Source organism: Gavialis gangeticus, unplaced genomic scaffold (assembly GCF_001723915.1).
Source record: "Gavialis gangeticus isolate Ggan-Ray unplaced genomic scaffold, GavGan_comp1, whole genome shotgun sequence".
In the NCBI taxonomy this organism is placed as follows: Eukaryota; Metazoa; Chordata; order Crocodylia; family Gavialidae; genus Gavialis; species Gavialis gangeticus.
Window position 1 is genome coordinate 4,443,446 of NW_017729013.1, and position 7,991 is coordinate 4,451,436.

Here is a 7,991-nt window from a genome sequence, read left to right on the forward strand (position 1 = left end):
CCGGTTTATGCAATGTCTGTCCCAGACCCGTTGCTGGTTTAAGTTAAACCAGACTCCCCCAGCATCCCAGCATGCTCTCTAGGCTGGGTGGGGCTCTCTGCTCCACAGCAGAGCTGGCCCTTCCCCTCTGCTCCCTGGTGGGAGCTCGGCAGAGACTGCAAACAACTGCCTGGCTTCCCCCTCTCCCCTTCCCACTCCCTGCTAAGCAGGGATTTCCCCCTCCCTCTCTGCCTTACACAGACCTCTCAACATTAGCTAGCAGACCACGTGCTGCCTATGGTCCATGCTGTGGCAGATGGGACAAAGGCAGGATCTACAGGTAGCTGGTAATGTCCCTCTGATGTTTTCTTAATGGAGTGATAAACACTGAGTTAGGGGTGATAAACAGTGTGTTATCAATTCCCTGCTGGGCTGGTCAGAAGCGCGGGGAGGGGGGGTGTCCTCCCTAATCAGAGCATCCTGCTGGGGGCTGGCCATGCCCCCCTCAGCTCAGCACTGTGGAAGGGAAGGGAGGGCTGCTCTAGCGCCCTCTAGCTTCTCGCCTGAGCCACTGCCGTCATGTGCCTGCGTTTCTGGGATGTCTGCACTTAGAAACTGATTCAGCCTAGCCAGGTAGGACTAACCTGCAAAGATTGAATCAATTCAGGCTCAGGCTTTTTGAATGTCCCTAGCCGGAAAGCCTAAATTGCATTGACTTTCCATCTCTGGTGTTTACTAAGACTCATAGAAATGGCAGGTCGAGAGCAGCTGGTGTTCCAGTTGAAGACTGGGGAGCTTTTCCAGCTGACAATTGTGTCAACTAAGATTTCTTAATGGCAGGGGTTTTTTTTTCTTTTTGGCAAGCACTCTATGAATTTGAATAAATAAAGCACTACATAGAGACTAAGTAGTGTACTATTGACTTTTTATAACCCTTCCATTAGCATCTTACTGGAAAAGACACCAAGAGGTTGCTTTACCTAAGTCTGACTGTTTTGTCTTTCAAATTGGCTAACTTTTTTTTTTTTTTTTTTAAGATGTGGGTTGATTTATATCTGATGGGTTTAGGAGCTACAATCTGTACCAAGTTAGGATTAGAGAGGGCTGAGTACAGGGTGAGGGACTCACTGGACCTGGCTTGGATTGGATTTTTTTCTTTCCTTACTGAGACAGAGCTAGTGCTACTCGAGGCATGCATGCCTATCATCTGCTGGCTGTCTGTAAACACCTGATAACGGGTAGGAAGCACTAGAAGATAAGGAGCTGGAGGCTGCTACAGTTTTCAGCCTTGAGCATTTGAAAGGGCAGCCAAGTCTAATATTGAAAATGATGAGTTTTCTTTTTAAAAAAATATGTTTCAGAGAGAGAGAGGGCCATTGCAATGTGTCTCTTTGGTTTGACCTTCCATTGCAGTTTCTAGCAGGGAAATTCTCTGGGTAAGTCTCTGAGCCAGAGCAAACTTTGTACTTGGGCCTTTTTTATGATCTGCCTCTAAAACTTCATGGATATATACTACTTATTAGACAATAATCTGGAGATTGATTTATTAGGAAAATGAGCTTAACACATCAGCATATGATGTGACCATCTTGAACAAAGAGGCAACTTGGTAATCAAGTCCTTCTAAGTGGGAGCCAAGGACAAAAGGATCTGGCCACAAAATTCAGGTGACTTAAACCTGAATCTCTTATGACTCCAGTTCCCAAACTACTCAATTATAGAGGCTCTCTTATGCCACAGACTCCTATTGAAGGTTTAAGGGAGACAGACCTGGAAAATATGTTGGCTTCATCAAAACAGGTTTTTGTTGCAGTATTTCAGTTTTGCAAAAAAATACCCACCCCTTTCAGAAGAATCCTAACTAGCCTGGACCAAAGAGGAGTCAGCATCTGAAACAACCGCTGAAACAAATAAAGATGTAAATGACTGGTTCCTATGCACTTCAGTTTGTCTCCTTAAAGTGGACCACTCACACTTACAGTTGCATATAGCAAGAGAGGAAGTCTAGGGGCAAAATAAATATACTGCAAGTAAATCCATAGTTGCAGCACTGCTGGTAACAATAATGGAGAGGAAATTTCAGCAAGATTTGTTTTGGGTAGGGGGAAATCCAGTTGCTTTTATGTATTTACTTTTCCCCCTCCGAGCATCCCCTGAAGTCTGCATAAACATTGCGTTAATGCTTTGGGATCTGAAACAATAATATAAAGTCTTGCCCATCTCCATAAACCAAGAAATGGCTTGAGGGGGTTAAATTCCCAATGATGCATCAAAAGGATGGCCCAGCTCTCTCGCTGAACCTGACGTTGAAGACATGACACAAGATAGCATTGATTCAAGAATAGAAAAAGCCATAGTTCCTTTTGCAGACTGAAAAATGCAAGGTTAAGCAGGGGTGATTGAGAAGACAAGAATCGTCAGTTTGTGGGCAGAAACTGTTCACCTGCGGCAGCATCAGAGTAATCAAAGTTTGTGGGACCCCTCTGGAAAAGCCACTGAGAGGTCAAGGTTGTTAAACAGTTGCTTGGCCAATAGTCCTTGTCGTTGCAGGGCAACGGAGAACTTGCTGAACAGGGTAGTTAACAGGGTGCTGCCTTGCTTGGGACCCGAGAGGGAGGAAGTCGCGTTCCAGCAGAAGCTTTAGCAGCACCACTGAACCCGAGACAATTCTTTAAATGTTGAATTGCAGGCAAGGAGGGATTCAGAGAGCTGCCAACTAAAAGCAATGGCACAAGATGCAAATTTGATGCCAAGTTGGCTGTGTGTGCCCTGATAAGGCACAGTAGTGTTTTCTTGCTAATAATTAGGTAACCGGATTTGTAAAGGTGCTGTACAACTACAAGTCCCATGGCAGCCAGAGGGCGTGGGAGGTATTAGAAGATTATGAAAATCAGGCCAGTGTTCCTAACGCAACTTTGTATCTGAATGGCTTTCCTTTTTAATAATCTAGCCCCGCACCTACCCCTGTAATGGAAACAAGCCCAGAGAATAATGTTCCTTGAGTGACTGCAATCTACTCCTCTCCTTTCCATTTGGATTTAATTCCTGTCTTTAAATGTTTATTTCCTTGAGCTCCTGTTTTGCAGATGTGGAGTTTGCAAAGCTGCAATCAAGCGGATGACATCCAGCAGAGAAAAATGCCTGCAATAAGGCAAAATATTTTTCAAAAATACGTAGGGCTAGGTACAGACATTACTCTTCATGTGCTTTCAGCAAGAGAAAAGCGTTTTAAAGCCATAACTGAACAGAGGCTCGCTGCACTGCAAGTGCTTTAAAAATGGTAGATCACACTCTAAGTTCACCCTTGCTGGATGTGCCATCAAACTAAAGTGCTTTAGGTTAGAGCACTTTTTTGATCAGCTGTGCCACATTCATCATGTGTTGAGCTAGGTGGCATTCACCAGTATCCCAGGGACCCCACACCAGCGCAGCAAAAAGCACCACAGGCAACTTGCACTGCTGCAGCTGGGGAAAGGGAGCCCCTCACTGCAAGAACGCCCCTGCCCCAGCTTGCTGGATGGGGCCCAATGAGTGGGGGCAGGCTATGTGCATGGCAGGGAGGGCTCCTTTCCCTCCCCTCCTCCCCCTGGCCACTGCTGACAGTCTCTAGTTGGTGGGGGGGCACACCTGCTGACCTTAGCCAATGCAGGCAGGCAGGCACCGAGCCCCGCAACCCTCCCCACCAAACAGCACGCGCCTGTTCAGCTGGAATGTGCTCTAACTTATAGCACTATAGTGCTTATAGTACCATAGTTAGAGCACTTTCCACCAGAGGCGTTTTGAACATCTATACTTAGCGGTAATGACTGACAGATCTGAATCCTGGTTTCAGAAATGACATGGACACAAAGGAGCCTAAATCAGTAGGATTCAGGCTCCCAAGTCATCAGGGCACTTTTGAAACCTCTGTTTTGCCTGATCACTGGTCTAGTTTCTAAGCGCCCGGCTCCTTTTTCAGTGGCGCAAAATACAATCAGTGCAGAAGGGAAGTGCAAGATAACTTCTGATGGTCCATGGCTATCTGTCCATTAGCCCTTCAGGAGCAGCAGTGTAAGAGCCAGTACTTGCTCATCCTCAGACAGTTTCCAATGAGACCTAATTCTGGTGTGCCAAACTACTCTGGAAAAAGCTACATTCCTCTGTTTATCTGAAATAAAGTGTCCAACTAGGAGAATTATTCTGGAATAACTATAGAAGACTCATTCTTTTTGGGGGGGGGGGGGTTTCCTGAAAAAACAATACTTTTCTTTTTTTTTTAAAAAAAGTGTCCAAACAGGAAAAATTTTTTGGAAAAACTTTAGAAGGCCCATTTTTTTTGGGGGGGGGGGGGTTTCCTGAAACAACAATGCATTTCTGATTTAGTTAAGAAATAAGGTACAACTCTGCCCTCTCTTCTGCCTGAAATTGCAGTGCTTGTTGTTTTCCCCCATCCAGGCAAAGTCTTTGTGCCTCCCTTGTCTAATTTCTTCTTTAAAAAACTCCTAACATTCCCTTGCATAACGCAGGAGCAGAAACAGAGCTTTAATCTTCATGGCTCTTAACTTAGATAGCTGAAAAAACATATAACCTCTCCAAGAAAGACAGCTCATAGAGGAAAAATATTATTTTCTCCTGGGAAAAAAAAAGGGCTCATATTAAATACAAAACATGCATTCACACTGTGTTACCTTCTCCTTGAACCAAAAATATCTTGCCCAACTCTGGGCCTAGAGTTCACTGACAGTGTCTATAAAGTTATGAGATTTGTGGGGAGTTGTTTGTTTTCTTTCACTGCTGTCTCCGAAAAGAAGATTGCCCTTCTGTAACCGATGCCGTGCTTCCAAGTGTGTTAGATCATATGCTCAACTTAAAGTGCATGTGTAATCCCACCCCTGCCCAGCAAAGCCTTTGAACTCACGCTGGAGTCCCACTGAAGCTAAGGGACGGTTTCTATGTGTTTGAAGTTAAGCACATGCTTAAGTGTCTTGCTGATTTGGGCCCAGTGAACAACATGCCCTGTTCTCCGTTGCCCACAAAAGCAGCATGTGATTCAACACAGCAGTGTCTCTGTTGTTCGTTTCTCCTCCTAGCAAACAATATAAACATACATGTGCAAAAACTATCAGTTTAAAAGATGGCTTGTAACAAAAGATGACTACAATAACAGCAGGCTATTAAAGTTAACGTAAAGTGAGCACAGATGCATAATGTACTGCATCATGGGCAAATGTCCAACAAAGAGGAGCCTGTTTTTTTTTTAAAAAAAATGCATTGGATTTGCATTGACGCAGGCAAAAAATAGTTCAGAAACATCTCTTTCCTTGGAGAAAAGTCCTCAGATTTTATCTAAAGAGAGAATCTCAGTTGGGTTGGGTTACTGCTTTTTTAGCACAGGAGACTAGATTTCAACCTAGGATGGCCTATGTGCAGTATTGCTAGGAGTGGGGCCCAAACCAAGCCCTCCGAAGTCAGAATCCACAAGTTTTTCTGCATCTGAACTTGTGTATCAAATTCATCTCTAAATCTTATTTGCAAAAAAATCAAGCCCTCTTCTCATGCAGCTGTCTGTGCATGTAGCGGTAATTATTTAAGTTACTGCTACTTCATCTGTCAAAGCTTTGTCATGTAAACACAAGCAGCCAGGGAAAGGGTGGCTACCATAAAAGACCCTCATGTGGCATACAGTGGGGAGTAAGCTGCTAGAAAATACACATCTGGAAGCATGGATGTAGCTCTAAAATGCTGACCTTTTTCTTCCCTCCGAAGTACTGGCAGTACTAGGACTTCGCTTCTTTTCGGTGCGTGAGCTTGCAGCCCTGTGGCCTGGCTATTCCTCTGCAGTTTATGCACTAGGAGCCAGATGTTGGTCCCACTGAAATTGGTGGGAGTTTTGCCCTGTGAAGAAGGGGCAGCCTCACTAGGGAAGAATATGGTTTGATGCACAGTAAACTCAGCCTGCAACGTGAACGCGAAACCAGAGCTTTGCATTTCCTTTTCAGCTAAATGCTGCTCCGGATCTGACGCTGAGAGATATTCTTTTTTATCCTCTTTTAGAACCTTGAAATCCCCGTCAGTGTTCATAAAACAGACTTTTCTGCAACGCAGGCCCTACATATATGTCCTGCAACTATAATACATGCTTTGCAATAAACCAAAGGCAAGCTGGGGCAGGTGAAGAATGTGGTTGCCTATTTATTGAGCAGGGTATCCTGCTGGGGTCACTTAATACTCATGAATCAGGATCTGCGTTGGTTTCCTATTGATATGGGCGTACATGGAGCATGAACTCCTGTCACCATTACGATAGGTGGAGGTGCTCATGCTGGAGCCATCTCACGTTAAAAGCAGGCATTTTCCCTCGGGGACCTTAATAGTGGGATCAACGCCCCCTGTATTCCCTCATAGGCCTTAATAGTGGAATCCATGCCAGGCCTCTGCTGCCAGCATAGTTGTATCAGCCAAGAGTGTGAAAAAAATCACACCCCTTGCTGACATAGTGACACTGGAAGAAAGCCCTGCTGTGGATGCAGCTCTGCTGACAGATGCATGATTTTTTTTTTCTGCCAGCTTAGCATGTGTCATTTGAGGTGGTGTACTGGCAGAACAACTCCTTTTGTCAACATATGCTATGTCTACACTACAAGACTCTGCCCTAGTTTCCATAGCTATGCTATGGACTAAAGGCATAGTTTTGGGACCAAAATAGGTGGAGTATATTGACTTGCAGTGTCTGTTGAAAGGTTCATCTGTTTCCCAGCACTTGGCTGAGAGCTGTGGGTTATGGGTCTGAGTGGTGGCTTCAGTCGAGCTCTTGGGACGGACTTCTGTGGTGTACATGCACTGTGCCGTTTTTATTTTTATGACGGCACCTAGCAGCACGCTCTGCTGGGCACTACTTGTAAATGCCTAGCACAGTGATTCTCAGCCAACATGCTTTGGCACCCTGGCATGCCATAAGATCCTTTTGAGAGTGATGTACAATATTGGCCCCAGTAGGTATACAAACACTTCTGCATGCACAAGATAAATCCAGAGATTTCAAATGTGAATCCATAGTGTCAGAAACGTTTCGGGGCTGTTATCTTTAAACACAAGAATTTCTCTGTTATTTTTTTGTAGTCAAAAAACAAGTGAAAGCTAAGAGCTGGTATTTTCTGAGTCCCTTGAGTCTAAAAAGTTTGAGAACCACTGGCCTAGCAGCTCTGTTGGAGCTTTGAGAAGGATAGAGCTGACCACTTCTGTGTTTAATATGGCTGCATAGATAAAGAAGGGTGACCAAAGGAAACGGTACAAAGACACACTCAAGGTCACCCTCAATCATGGAGGCATCAACACTAATGCCTGGGAGGAGCCAAGCTACTAACCATTCGGTGTGGCACCACCTGGTCCACCAAGGCACGCACCACTTCAAGCCCAACAACTCCATACTGAGGTGGAACAGCAGCGGTGGAGGAAGAAGAAGGAGATCAACCTGGAGCTGCAAATCCCACTCCCTTGCACAACAACTTGCTCCCATTGCCGAAGAACGTGTGTATCCAGAATCAGGCTCCTCAGTCACCTGAGGACCCATGAAGCCTGACGGATGTCATCCTTGACTTTGAGGGGCTGCTGATGATGACATAGATAAACACTAGGCAAGGTCAGGCCATCTATCAAAGAAGCTACAAGTACAAGTGTCGCAGGGGGACGGCACAATGTGGCCCCAAAGGGGAAAAGGGGTGCCCCGGGACCCAAAGGAAGGCGTGGGAGAGAGAGAAGGGACAGAAGAAATCAACAAGTTCCTTACCTGCAGCCAATGACACGGGAACGGCAGAAGCGGCAGCAGGACCCACGCGGTTGATTAGCCCTGTCTTTTTTAAACTGTGGCCAGCTGCGATTGATAATGATCGGAGCCGGCGCGGGATGACAAAAGATGCCCCACGGGAAGAAGCTGGGGTGGAGAGCTGGAGACTAGCCGGGAGGGGAGCCAAGCCTGGCTCCTTATCCAGAGTTGAGGGAGAGACCAGCAGCCGTCTGCGAAGCCAGAGCACGTC